This window comes from Lissotriton helveticus, chromosome 12 (genome assembly GCF_964261635.1).
Source record: "Lissotriton helveticus chromosome 12, aLisHel1.1, whole genome shotgun sequence".
Taxonomy (NCBI): Eukaryota; Metazoa; Chordata; class Amphibia; order Caudata; family Salamandridae; genus Lissotriton; species Lissotriton helveticus.
The window spans coordinates 543,149,179-543,163,646 of NC_136073.1; positions in this window are offsets into that span (position 1 = coordinate 543,149,179).

The window sequence follows — 14,468 nt, forward strand, 5'->3', positions numbered from 1 at the left end:
AGTCCAGGGCCTATGTCTCTACTGCGGTAAAAGGGTCACTATGTCTGAGATTGTCCGGTTATACCCTAGAGACGGAACATCTATTTTCCCAGGAAAAAGGTGCCGGTAAGCACGGAGAGAGCTCTGACAGGAGCCCTCCGTCCGCTGTAGGAGAAAGGGAGGAAACACGGGGTGCAGGATGGCCGATACCCTCTCTGGCAAGTACGGAACGAATGAACTCGGAATCGCACATTGTTCTGGACATGCGGTTGAAGGTCCATCATAACACGTATCCCGTCCGGTCCATGATCGATTCAGGTGCCACGGGGAATTTCATTGACCAGGGGTTGGTACAGCGGCTAGGGCTGACGCGAGTGCGCAGCGAGAAACCTGAACCAGTGCTGGCCGTGGACGGCACCCCTTTGAAGTCGGCCCTATTGTGGAACACACGGAAGCATTAGAACTGTCTCTTCCGGGGGATCCACAAGATCATGTGGAATATATCGTCCTCAATATCATCGAGGCTCCTCAGTATGAGCTCATACTTGGCATGCCGTGGATGTGGCGACACAGTCCTACCATGGACTGGAGGCACAAAACTGTTCGATTCCAGTCCAAGGAGTGTGTGTCGCAGTGTATGAAGGACCACCGTTCTTTAGCCTTGTCTCTCGCTCTGGTCCACCAGGTGGCCACGGCGGCAGAGAAGGAGGTAGAGCTGTCGTCGGAGTATGTGGAATTCCAGGATGTTTTCAGTGAGGTTAAGGCCAAAAGGTTACCACCCCATCGAGAATACGACTGCCGGATTGACCTAGTGGATGGTGCCGTACTGCCCTCTTGTAGGGTCTATGCCCTTTCTGGCCCAGAGAATAAACATCTACGGGATTATTTGGATCACTACTGTGCGCTAGGGTTCATTCGACCATCACGCTCTCCGGCTGCCTCTCCACTCTTCTTTACAGCTAAAGCTAACGGGGATCTACGGGCATGCATAGACTACCACGTCTTGAACAGAAACACGGTGAGGAACAGGTACCCGCTTCTGCTCATCCCCGTGTTGTTGGACCAGGTGAGAGAGGCTACCATTTACACCCGCCTCGACCTGCGAGGAGCCTATCACCTGGTCTGCATACGGCAGGGAGATGAGTGGAAAACAGCGTTCAAGACGCGATATGGCCTGTACGAGTATTTGGTCATGCCGTTCGGGCTGTGTAACGCCCCGGCGGCATTCCAATACTTCCTGAACGATGTGTTGAAGGAATACCTGGACCGCATCGTGGTCGTTTATATCGATGATAAACTCATCTATTCTGCTTCCCCTGCACAACACACCGAGCATGTGTGCATGATCTTACAACGATTGCAAGAGAACCACCTGTATTGCAAGTTAAGAAAGTGCGAGTTTGGGGTACGACAGGTGGAATTCTTGGGAGTGATCTTGAGTCCACAGGGGTTCAGTATGGCGGACAGGAAGGTGTCAGCCGTGCAGGAGTGGCCCATCCCCAGAAACATGCGAGAGGTACAGCGTTTCCTTGGATTCGCAAACTATTACAGGCGTTTCATCTCGCATTTCTCTTAGTTAGCGGCCCCTATAACTCGGCTGTTGCGGGAAGGTGTTCCTTATGTTTGGTCTCCGGAATCCACGAAAGCGTTTGTCCAGCTTAAGGAAGCCTTCTGTTCCGCACCGATCCTACGCCATCCTCAGGTCGATGTTCCCTTTATCGTAAAGCGGACGCATCGGACTTGGCAAAAGGCGCAGTTCTATCGCAAAGGGAACGCGAGACAGAACAGTTGCATCCGGTGACGTTTCTGTCCAAAAAGTAGAATCAGGCGGAGGCCAACTATACCGTGGCAGAGAAGGAACTGTTAGCGATTAAACGTGCCTTCCAGGAATGGAAGCACTACCTGTGGGGGGCTCAACATCCTGTCACGGTATATACGGATCATCGCAACCTGCAGTTCATGAAAACCGCCCAACACTTATCACAGAGGCAGATGCGATGGACCTTGTTCTTTGCGGAATACGATTTCGTAATAACCTACTGTCCTGGCACCGACAACCGAAAAGCAGATTCTGTATCGAGACAAAGCGAAGAAGATACCAAGAGTATGGTAGCCTTGGAGGCTATTGTGTCACCTGAGAAGGTTTTGCGTGCGGTCACAGCGAACGCATTCCTGGACCAGGTAAAGAATCATCACACTGTGGCGCAATGGCAAGACTGGGTCAAGAGGGACAGACAACGGTCCTTGCATCATGGTCTACCTTTACACCGTAATCGATTGTACCTACCTCAGCATGAAGTGCGCCAGAAGGCGTTCAACTGGTGTCATAATGCGGTGCTAGCGGGTCATCCCGGATGCAAGAAAACGCTGTCATCCTTACAACGATCTTTCTGGTGGGAAGACATGGCTAAAGACGTTAAAACCTGGGTATCCCAATGCGACACCTGTGCTCGGGCCAAGGGAGAGAACTGTAAAGCGAAGGGACTCCTGATGCCGTTGCCCACTCCTTCCAGCCCGTGGCAGACCATTAGTCTCGATTTTGTGGTGGGGTTACCTATGGATCAAGGGTGTAACGCGATCCTGGTGATGGTAGACAGTTTAACCAAAGCCGAACATTTCCTACCTTGGAGAAACTTGCCTACGGCCGCTCAGACAGCCCAAATGGTACTGCAACAGGTGGTCCGGCTGCATGGCCTTCCCAAGGTTATTGTATCGGACAGGGGACCACAATTTATTGCTCGGTTCTGGAGGACATGGTGTAAGGCGTTACGGGTGGAGGTGGCCTTGTCCACAAGCTTCCATCCGCAGACGGATGGCCAGACCGAAAGGTTAAATCAAACTCTCAAGAAATACCTGAGATGTTATGCAAAAGAGGCTTCTGAATCATGGGTATCGTTGTTATGGCTAGCGGAACTTACTTATAACAACTCCTGGCATAGTTCCAGCAAGGAAACCCCTTTTAGGGCGAACACCGGGTACCATGCCAACACGTTGCCGGTGATGGTGCCAAGCGAGGTACAGAACCATCCCTCAGTCCATGCTCAAGCGACGGACCTGGTGAAGATCCACAAGCGGATACAGGCGGAGCTGATCCGGTCCAAGATCACTTATAAGAAACAGGCAGACCTCCATCGTCAAGCCGGACCGCAGTATCGAGTAGGGGACCGGGTGTGGTTATCCACCAAGAACATCAGGTTCCGCTATCGCAGTGTGTTCCACCCTTGCTTCATCGGTCCATACATGATTGTGCGCCAGGTAAATCCGGTGGCGTATCGACTGAAATTGCCTGCATCCCTGCGCATACATCCGGTATTTCATTATAACCTCCTGAAGCCGGCTAGCAGTCGCAGGCGAGTGGCGGTTCCTCCCATGGTGAAGGATGGTCAGCTGGAGTATGAGGTGCGCAGGATCCTGGATTCCCGGTATCGTCGGGGCCGGCATTGGTACCTAGTGTCATGGAAGGGCTACACCTCGGAGGAGGACTCATGGGAGCCATGCTCGGGCTCTGGTGCAAAACTGTGGATTCCAGTCCTTGCTTCTGTGACGGAACAGGAGGAGGGGGTTTGGTGAACCGTTGAGTCTCTTGCTATCCAAACCGGTGGAGGGCGAGGTCTGATGTCTAGTTAAGGCTTCGGGAATTGAGATTCTGGTACGTACTGGAGGAGGGGAGGCCAGAAGCATGGAGAATAGAGACAGGGAGGCAGGAAGGGAGTAATTTATGCTCGTGTCTTATAGGTACCCGTCAGGGAGCTTCACACAAGAAAAGAGCGTCAGGTGACCGCATCGGTTGTCCCGCCCCGGTATTCTTAGCAAGGTACGGTCATCCCCTCGCAAGAGAATACTATTCGGTGAGGTGCCCTAGAGTGATTATAACGGGTTCTTCCTTTGTCTTTCAGGTTGATACTTTCCAGGCCGCACCATCCCAGCCTTATACATTTTCCCTCTCCAGACCACCTCTAAGCTCTGGGTACAAGGGTGAGCCGAGCTTGGGGAGGTCTGGAGGTGGACCCTTTGAGCATCACCCGGATCCCGAAGAGCGTGGCGATTCCCAACAGAGACAGTGAGAGGGGATGGGTACATAGAGATGTACAAATAGGTAGAAAGGTAGAGAAGGGTAAAGAGGGCAAATTAGGAGGAAAAAATGAGGTGAAGTTGTAGAAGAGGCATTAAACAGAAATTCCTTTTATTCATACTGCTGCCAACTTCCAGAGTTCCTAAGGATTAAGGCTGGGCATCCACACTAAGGTTCATTGAAGAGTGCATAACCTACTGTAAAATTATAAAAGAATAAGCTTCTTATGGACACCATTAACAATAGCAGCACTTCTGAGTGTCCTGATCACTTTATAGGAGAAGGGCGGCCTTTGGAAGATGGGACCGTCAGTAATTGTCCACTTTGCCCTGCCGTTAAACATCTCTGCTGATTACAGGACAGGGCATTTGGTTATACTTCTAGGAGTAACCATCACCAGGCACCTCCCCTGCGGTGCTGATATGCCCCGGAACTGCACCCTGTACATCCTCTGGCCAGGCGTATATATAAATGGGTGAAGACCGCACTGGGTGTTTAGCTCACAACATGATACTGTGTGTGTGTGTCTCATTGCTGCTGCATTACGACAAAGGCCAAGCTCAGGGCCTATGGTGAAGCCCCAGTACACTGGCAACGAGGGTGAGCCCCAGACCCCACCCGCTTAAGAGCAGGCCAAACTGCCTCTCAGCGACGACTCATGAAGCAGCTTCCTCCAGCCGCTGTCCGCCGACTCGGCGGTACAACTACCTCGGCCCTGCCTTGATCCACCTGTTTCCAGTTGTGAGCTGCGCAGACCCAGCACACACAGCAAGGAGCGCTCAGTGGCCCTCCCTCCCAGTGTGCCCAGAATCTTCGCAGAGGGCCTGCTGTCTCTGTACACAGCCGCCATTGGCGCATGACTGCAACACAACATGATCACAATACAGACAAATGCTTGCACTTACAAAAGAAGATAATAGACATTAATAGACATTAATGGACAAAAAGAGAAAAGAAACAAAAGAGAACGAAAGACAAGAGGGAGTGGTATTGAGGCAGAAAACAGTCAAAATAAAACCAGAAAATACTGCACCGGTGCTGCTCACCAGCCTACGTCGACAGGCAGCACATGCCAAATGATGACGCAATGGCAGATGATGGTGTCACTAATGCAGCACCCCCACCACGGGTATCTCAAGACCAGCCTGCCCGCAACTTGCCCTAGTTGGATCACTGCCGCCCTTCATTAGGCATAGTTGATCTAGCCATGGCATCCCCGCGCTGGAGAATGTAGATAGGTAGGCTAGAGAACTACTTCATAGCAACCTGTGAATATAATGGACCCATAAAACAATCCCTCCTACTCCATTAGGCTGGCGAAGAGATCTATAGACTGTTCATGGTGTTAGTTATATATGTAATGTGTTTGAAGTGAAGTACTTTCCCTACTCTTGTTTACACTGTAGTAGGAACAGTACAATTAACCCCTTTGGAGTTTGACACTTTCCCTACTGTTGCTCTGTTTGGAGGGCGAACAGTAAATCTCACCCCTCCAAAATCCAATGCTTACTCTACTTTTCACAGACTGGAATGGAAATAGTAAGTTTCACCCCTCTGAAATCCAGTTCTTTATTGTATTGTATTGTATTTCAGATTTATAAAGCGCGCTGTAACCCTACGGGCATCCTGGCGCTGCGATACAGATACTCCAGCACCATACTTACGAGCTCACTGGTTGCTAGGCTCGGCCTACACTCTAGGGAAAAGCCAGGTTTTAACTTTACCCCTGAACTTCATCAGATCCTGCATCTGTCCTAACTCAACAGGCAGACTATTCCAGAGGCGTGCTGCTGCATAGCTAAAGGCTCTTCCGCCAGCTTTAACTTTCTTAATCTTGGGTATATTCACCAGATTAGTCGAGGAGGACTGAAGGCTCCGGGTGGGCTTATACCAGTTGAACTTAGACTGCAGCGGTATTGGTCCCATCCCATGCAGTGCCTTGAAGTAGATGCACAGTGACTTAAATTGAATCCTCTGGAGTACCGAAAGCCAGTGCAGCTCCGCCAATGCCAAGGATGTGGATAACCGTAGTGGTCTAGAAAGAGCCAGTTTAGCCGCCACCGTCTGGAGTCTCCCAATCAGGTATCTAGGGGTTTCCAGCAGTAGCGCATTCCCATAGTCAAGTCGGCTCATAATAACGCTCCTTACTACATGTGCTCGCACCTGATATGGGAGTAGCGGAAGTATCTTCCGGAGAACCCTGATGAGCAAAAAGCTGCTTCCCACAATTTTATTGACTTGGGTTTCAAGGTTCAGTTTATCGTTAAAATTGACCCCGAGATTGCGTATCGTCGTGACGGGTAGCAAGGGTGTCTCTGTGGGAATGGGACAGAAACCCAAAGGGAGAGAACAGGGAACTTTACCTGCTGCACAGCAGAGTATCTCAATTTTTTCAAAGTTAAATTGTAAGGAGTTGTTTTTCAGCCAATGCACCGTTTCTAGCATACAGGCATGGAATTTTTCCAGCTGGACCGCTTGGTCTCCCTCCAATGATACAATAAGCTGCGTATCATCAGTGTAGTTTACCAAGCTGATCCCATAAGACTTAATAATCGAGATCAGGGGGCTCATATAGGTGTTAAATAGTATTTGGCTGATTGCAAAGCCCTGGGGCACCCCATGCCTAATCTCAGTGAAGTCCGAACGGTAAGGGGGAGGGTCACCGCCTATCGTCTGGTTGTCAGATATGATCGAAACCAATCCAGTGCTACACCTCCCACCCCTACTGTTTCCAGCCTGGTCATGAGAGCTGTGTGGTTAACCGTATTGAATGTGGCAGACAGGTCCAGTAAGATCAAAATAGCTGGTTGTCCTCTGTCTGCTCACATTCGAAGGTCTTCCAAGATGGTAACCAGAGCTGTCTCTGTCCCATGACCTGGGCGAAACCCAAACTGCACATCCTCCAGCTTGTTGTTATGCTCCAAGAACTTGGAGAGTGCCCTGCTAACCAAACGTTCTATGATCTTTGCTGGGTATGGAAGGAGGGATATCGGTCTGTAATGTTTTGGGCATGCTGGATCAAGTATAGGTTTTTTTAACAAGGGTGTAATTATTGCTTGTTTCCAGTTTGCCGGGACCTGTCCACTGCTCAATGATTGATTGCACAGCTTTCGAAATATTGGAAACAATTCACCTCCCAGCTCCTTCTGAATTTTAGGAGGGAGGGGGTCCAAACGGGAGCCTGAAGAAACTCCTGCAGCTATCTTATTAAACTCCTCCTCAGAGGCACAGATTGGATTGGGAATAGCACATTTTTACCCCTCCAGAGTCCAACACTTTCCTTACTGTTGTGCAGTTTGGAATCGAATTAGATACCATCCCTCCAAAATCCAGACCTTTTCCTATTCTTGCACAGTTAATAATGTTGATTCAATCAATCAATCAATCAATCAGGTCATTTGTAGAGCGCACTACTCACCCGTAGGGTCTCAAGGCGCTGGGAGGGGGGGGGGGTGCCGCTACTGCTCGAACAGCCAGGTCTTGAGCTTCTTCCTGAAGGAGAGGTGGTCTTGGGTCAGGCGCAGATTGGTGGGAAGTGAGTTCCAGGTCTTGGCGGCCAGGTAGGAGAAGGACCTTCCTCCTGTTGTCGCTCTTCGGATGCGGGGGACGGCGGCGAGGGCGTAGTTGGTTGATCTGAGGAGGCGCTTGGGAGTGTAGAAGTTGATCCGGTTGTTGAGGTAGCTCGGGCCTTGGTCGTGTAGGGCTTTGTGTGCGTGGGTGAGGAGACGGAAGGTGATTCTCTTGTTGACCGGGAGCCGGTGCAGATCTCTCAGGTGTCCGGAGATGTGGCTGCGTCGGGGGATGTCGAGGATGAGTCTCGCCGAGGCGTTCTGGATCCGCTGGAGTCTCTTCTGGAGTTTGGCAGTGGTTCCGGCGTAGAGGGCGTTGCCGTAGTCCAGTCGGCTGGTGACGAGGGCTTGGGTGACCGTCTTCCTCGTCTCGGTGGGGATCCACCGGAAGATCTTACGTAGCATGCGCAGGATGTTGAAGCATGACGAGGAGACGGCGTTGACTTGTCTGGTCATGGAGAGGGAGGAGTCCAGGATGAAGCCCAGGTTGCGTGCGTGGTCCGTCGGTTTGGGCGCGGTGCCCAGGGCGGGGGGCCACCAGGAGTCGTCCCAGGCGGAGGGCGTGGAGCCCAGGATGAGGACCTCCGTCTTGTCTGAGTTCAGTTTCAGGCGGCTGGTCGTCATCCATTCGGCTACGTCTCTCATCCCTTCGTGCAGGTTGGCTCTGGCGGTGGCGGGGTCGTTGGTCAGGGAGAGGATCAGCTGGGTGTCGTCAGCGTAGGAGATTATGTTGAGGTTGTGTTGGCGTGCGATGGCCGCGAGGGGGCTCATGTAGACGTTGAAGAGGGTGGGGCTCAGTGAGGATCCTTGAGGGACGCCGCAGATGACTTTGGTGGCCTCTGACTTGTACGGTGGTAGGCGGACTCTTTGTGTTCTTCCGTCGAGGAAGGAGGTGATCCATTCCAGTGCCTTCTCCTGGATTCCGATGTTGCTGAGGCGCTGTACTAGGGTGCGGTGGCAGACAATGTCGAAAGCCGCGGAGAGGTCCAGGAGGATGAGGGCCGCTGTTTCTCCGTTGTCCATCAGAGTTCGAAGGTCGTCGGTGGCGGCGATGAGGGCGGTCTCGGTGCTGTGGTTCGCTCGGAAGCCGGACTGTGAGGGGTCGAGGGATCCATTCGTCTTGAGGAAGGCGGCCAGCTGTTTGTTGACGGTCTTCTCGATGACTTTGGCCGGGAACGGGAGGAGCGAGATGGGACGGTAGTTCTTGAGGTCGGTGGGGTCTGCTGTGGGTTTCTTGAGGAGAGCGCTGAGTTCGGCGTGCTTCCAGCTCTCAGGGAAGGTGGCGGAGTCGAAGGAGGTGTTGATGATGTCCCGTAGGTGGGGTGCGAGGACAGCGTCGGCTTTGTTGAAGACGTGGTGAGGGCAGGGGTCAGTCGGAGATCCGGAATGGATGGAGTTCATGGTGCGGATGGTGTCTTCGGTGCTGATCGGGGTCCAGGTGCGGAGGGTGGTGGTGGGTGGCGTCGTTGCGGTTGTGGCTTGCGTTGGTTGGTTGTTGAAGCTGTTGTGTATGTCCGTGATCTTGTTGTGGAAGTAGGACGCGAGGGAGTTGCAGAGTTCTTGCGACGGGGTGATGTCATTGTTTCCGGCGTTGGGGTTGGATAGCTCTTTCACGATGTTGAAGAGTTCCTTGCAGTTGTGTGCGTTGTTGTCCAGCCGGTCCTTGTATGCATTTTTCTTGGTGGCGCGGATCAGTTGGTGGTGCTTCCGGGTGGCGAGCTTGAGGGTGGTCATGTTGTCCGTCGTTGGTTCCCTTCTCCAGGCTTTCTCGAGGGCTCGACAGTTCTTCTTGGAGCTCTTGAGTTCGTCGGTGAACCATGGTGTTTTTCTGCTGCAGGATCTGCTGGGTGGGGTTCTCAGAGGGGCGAGTTCGTCCGCGCAGTCGTTGATCCATTTCGTGAGGTTGTCGGCGGCCTGGCTGGGGTTCGCTGAGTTGGCGGGAGGGTGCTGGCTCAGGGAAGCGGTGAGCTGGTCGGCTGTGATCTTGTTCCAGCTTCTTCGAGCAACCTGTTGCTGGTGGTGGTGGATCGTCGTTCTTCTGAAGGTGAAGTGGACGCAGCTGTGGTCCGTCCAGTGGAGTTCTGTGGCGTGGCTGAAGGTGACGTCTTTGCTGGATGAGAAGACGGCGTCGAGTGTGTGTCCGGCGAGGTGGGTGGGGGTGGTCACCAGTTGCTTGAGTCCGAGGTTGTCGAGGTTGTCGAGCAGGCTGATGGTGTTGCGGTCGTTGTTGTTCTCCAGGTGGAAGTTGAGGTCCCCCAGGAGGATGTAGTCGGCGGAGGGGAGAGCGTGCGGGCTGACGAAGTCGGCGATGTCCTCGCTGAATCGTGTGCGTGGTCCCGGGGGTCGGTAGATCAGGGTGCCTCTGAGGGTGGTGGTCGGGTTGGTGTGGATCTGGAAGTGCAGGTGTTCAGCGGTGGTGAGGGTGTCATCGGTGTTGGTAGTGATGCGGATGGTGTCTCTGTGGATGATGGCGATGCCTCCTCCGGTCTGGTTGTCGCGGTCCCTCCGGGTGATCTTGTAGCCCTCTGGGATGGCGATGGCGATGTCTGGGGCTGAGGAGGCGTTCATCCAGGTCTCGGTGATGAAGGCAACGTCGGGGACGGTGGTGTCGAGCAGGTTCCAGAGTTCTACGGCGTGTCTGTGGACGGAGCGGGTGTTGAGCAGGATACACTTGAGGTGGGTGCTGCTGGAGTTCGGCTTGGCAGGTGCAGGGAAGGTCCGGATGCAGGTGAACTTGCAGGCGTGGCAGCTGAAGGGTCCGTGGGTGTGCTTCGGGGCGGCTCGGTGACATCCTGGGATGCGGCCGGTGTTGAGTGCGTTGAGGTCGGCGGCGCTGAAGGTTCGTCGGGTCGGCTTCCGTCGGTGGGGGCCAGGGGTCCTGGCCCTGGGCGCGGTCCAGGCGCGGACGGGCGCAGACGGGCTTACCTTTGGCGCGCCTTCGGCGCACAATCGGCGCGCCCGCTGCGCGTGACCGCTGCGCGTTCGCACGGTCGCCATTTAAGGCGAAGTGCGCGGGTGGGCGGGGCAGCTGGGAGGCGGGAGCGGGGAGGGATACAGAAGAGAAGAAAGGGGCGGGGCCAAGCGGCGGTGGCGGGAGGGGAGGGTGGAGGGCGGCGGACAACACGAAGGAAGAACAAAACAGGCAAAAACTGCAACAAAACAAGGGGTATGAGGGGGAAAGATACCAGGAACACGGAGAAAACTACACAAGCACAACTGTTGGACAAAACAGGCAAAATAAGGAAAGAAAAAAAGGAGATGCACGGAGTTTAAGGAGAGAAAACAGGCACAAATGATTGTCAAAACAACCCTACTGCGGGGGCAGCCGGCAGCCGGCAAAACGAGGCAGTAGCGAGGCAGAGGGCGGGCAGGGGCACACACAGCAGCTGGTGGCCGTGCGGCGCGGGGGTGTCCCACAAGTGGGTCACACTCACCTGCGTCGCACGGTCGCCATTTAAGGCCAAGTGCGCGGGTGGGCGGGGCAGCTGGGAGGCGGGAGCGGGGAGGGATACAGAAGAGAAGAAAGGGGCGGGGCCAAGCGGCGGTGGCGGGAAGGGAGGGTGGAGGGCGGCGGACAACACGAAGGAAGAACAAAACAGGCAAAAACTGCAACAAAACAAGGGGTATGAGGGGGAAAGATACCAGGAACACGGAGAAAACTACACAAGCACAACTGTTGGACAAAACAGGCAAAATAAGGAAAGAAAAAAAGGAGATGCACGGAGTTTAAGGAGAGAAAACAGGCACAAATGATTGTCAAAACAACCCTACTGCGGGGGCAGCCGGCAGCCGGCAAAACAAGGCAGTAGCGAGGCAGAGATTCAATAGAGTTTATACTATTCATTGTTCTATTTACTATATTTACCATTATTTGTGTTTATTTTGAAATGTATTTGAATGTTTATAGTATTTCTAGTAAATGTGATTTTTGTTTTTTTAATTTTTAAAATGTTACTTATGTGCATTAATTAATATATTTATCTTATTTAAAAAATATATTTTCATGGTTTTATTGTGCATGTAGTTTTTTTTATATATAGTCTAACAATTAAAAACAAATCATTTTTTATCTTAGTACAAATATATATTTGGAGGTATGTATTTTTATATTGATAAATGTAATATAAAAATATTTTTTAGTATGTTATGCTATCTATCTAAATATAAACATATGTGTGTTTACATAAATATATATATATATATATATATATATATATATATATATATATATATATATATATATATATATATATATATATATATATCGCATTAGATATAAGGGGAATATTATTAATTTACATCAGATTTACATATGTTAAAGTTTTTAACAAATACTTCATTAAACTATTTATATTAAAAAAAAAGATATTTGTCTATTTTCGGTTGATATTAGTGTCAACGATATTTTGTTTCCTATATTTAAGTGTAGTGTCATGATATTATGGTAAACAATATTTTTGACACAATATTTTTGTCAATGATATGGTTTACTACGATATTGTGTCAGTGGGCCATACATAGTATTGACTTGATCCATTCTGCTGATGCTCCAGATACTTTTTGGTTGGTGTCAACAGTTCAAAATAGGTGCATCAAAAGGGTGTTGGAGTCCATCTCAAAGGTTCACTGGTGGTGTTATTTGACTCAATGAGGACCGACTAGTGACTGGGAAGACAGCATGCAACCTATTGAACTCTCTGCTCTCAGGCTTCACAACCTCCTGGCATCCGGCAGCGAGGCAGTGTCAAGTCCATCTCTCGCACGTGTAGAGGCCCCTTAGACTTTTTGCCAGGGGACTACATGTGTTTTACGCTAGGGTTGCATTTGTGTGTAGTCACGAACTAGTCCCCTCATGTAGAGGTACATGGGCCATGGTCAAGACGTGCTCTCGCCATCAGGGGTGAGCAGGTAGTCACTGCCTGACTGATTTTTCAAACAGTCATTGGCGCTTTATCCCTGTGACTATGACAACTGTGTTGGACTCCTCTCTGGGTATTCATAGCCCCGTGGGTGGCAGTGATGATGTACTAGACTGGGACTGGCGTGGTGGAGTTGCCTGCCATGATGTGAACCTGTATGACAGGAGGCGATGGCTTGCCTTGATGGTCACAAACATTCTTTTATTTGGTTCATTGACAACTTGGAGGGGTGATGGCCAGGTGCTTTTGTCTTTTCTTTCAAGAGGCATCTGCATCCTATAGCATGGATGCTCTGCATTGCTGAGCCATCGGTACTGTGTATGGACGGTTACAAAGGAAAGTGTGGGGCAGAGATTTGATTTGTGCATGCTTGCGGCTTACTCTTGGTTCTCCTGCTGTGCTGTCACTAGCTCGTCCTTGCTTCACCCCTGTTCCTTTTTCATGTGGACAGATGCACTCCTTCAGCATCTCAAGTCCTTTCAAGCACACCTGCCAGGCCTGGCCATTCTTGATCTTCTTTCCATCTTGGCTTGGTCATTCAGCAGGTTTCCCAATGTGAACCGGCTGGTCACACTGACATTTCATTCTCTTCTTTCACCTTGGTTCTTCGGCATGCACCTCCTCTCCAATAATGTTATTGAGACTTATCATGCCTGAGTCTCTTCTCTTTCTGGGTGCAGTTCCGCCCAACAGAGCCTGTCAGTGGTTAACTCTCTCAGTAGTCTGGCCACTGACATTGGGTTTGGGGCTCTGGCTTGGTGATGATCAGAGCAATTGCTTATCCAATTCTTCTTGTCTTTCTAGGGCTGTGTGGCATCAGGTCATGTGTCATATAGGACCTTCTTGGAGCTCCTTCTTCGTGGTGTTCCACCAGGATCATCTTTCATGAGCATCTGTGGTGCTGCCTACTTTCCCTGGGTGGTGCAGAACTAAAGCTGTGAGTCAACGCTACCATTAGGCATCATTGGCAGGGTATGTCACTATGTGCCCTGCTGGGTGCTGGGCCATGTGGTCCTCGTGTCTGTGCACCCTATGCCAAGAGCTATCTGGCCGATGAGCTCATAACAAGGGTGAAATCAGGCTTGGGTTTCTATTGTTCAGGGCTCAGGGAGGACCTGGCTTGGCAGTTCAGGTTGTACTGTTCCCAGTGGACCAGGGCCAAAATTGATTTGCATATACCTTGGTCCAAACTGGGGTGGCATGATGTGCAAAATAACAATGGATTGGGATGTGGTCCGATTAATTACCAGTGGCTGAGATTAATTCAAGCATTCAATCTATCTCTTTTTGCATAATTTAGTTGGACCACAGTCATGGTGTTGTGTGCTTCTCTCCACTTTCTGGTCCGACCTCGCTTTCCTTGGACCTTCTCCTGCCTAGGTGGTGTCCATCTGGCTGCCTTGGGCAACCAGTGTGTCTCTGGGGTTCTCATTCTCTTTAGTGGGTGACACTTGGTGTATTGCACCTCATGATCGGGGTTCCTTCCTGGGATGCTTCCTCTTCTCTGTCGTGCAGTAGTAGATTCAGAGTGCTCTTTTCCCTTTTACTGCTCGGCTACTCCAATCCCCTCCTCAGCTCTGGGGCATTGGGTTTAGGACAGGGTTGTGGCTGGGCGGTGGTGACCATCTGGTGCTATGCCTTGATGGCAGCCAAACAATGAATGTGTGCACTCTGGCAGTACTTTGGTTTCAGTGTCTTGCAGAGTCTATCAGACCTTGTTTAAAAGTTTCTGTGGCTGGCCACTGTGGCCTGTTCTTGACCAGGTGGCATTGCAGTTCATGCCACTCAATTTCTGCTATAATGAACTGGTACTCTGCAGAGCTTTGATGATCTCTTCATCTGCACATCTCACTAAATGGTCTCTAGAGTACTGCCGTTGAAGCAGTACTGATACTGGACTAGGCAAGCCATCACCTTCTTTTTAAGCAG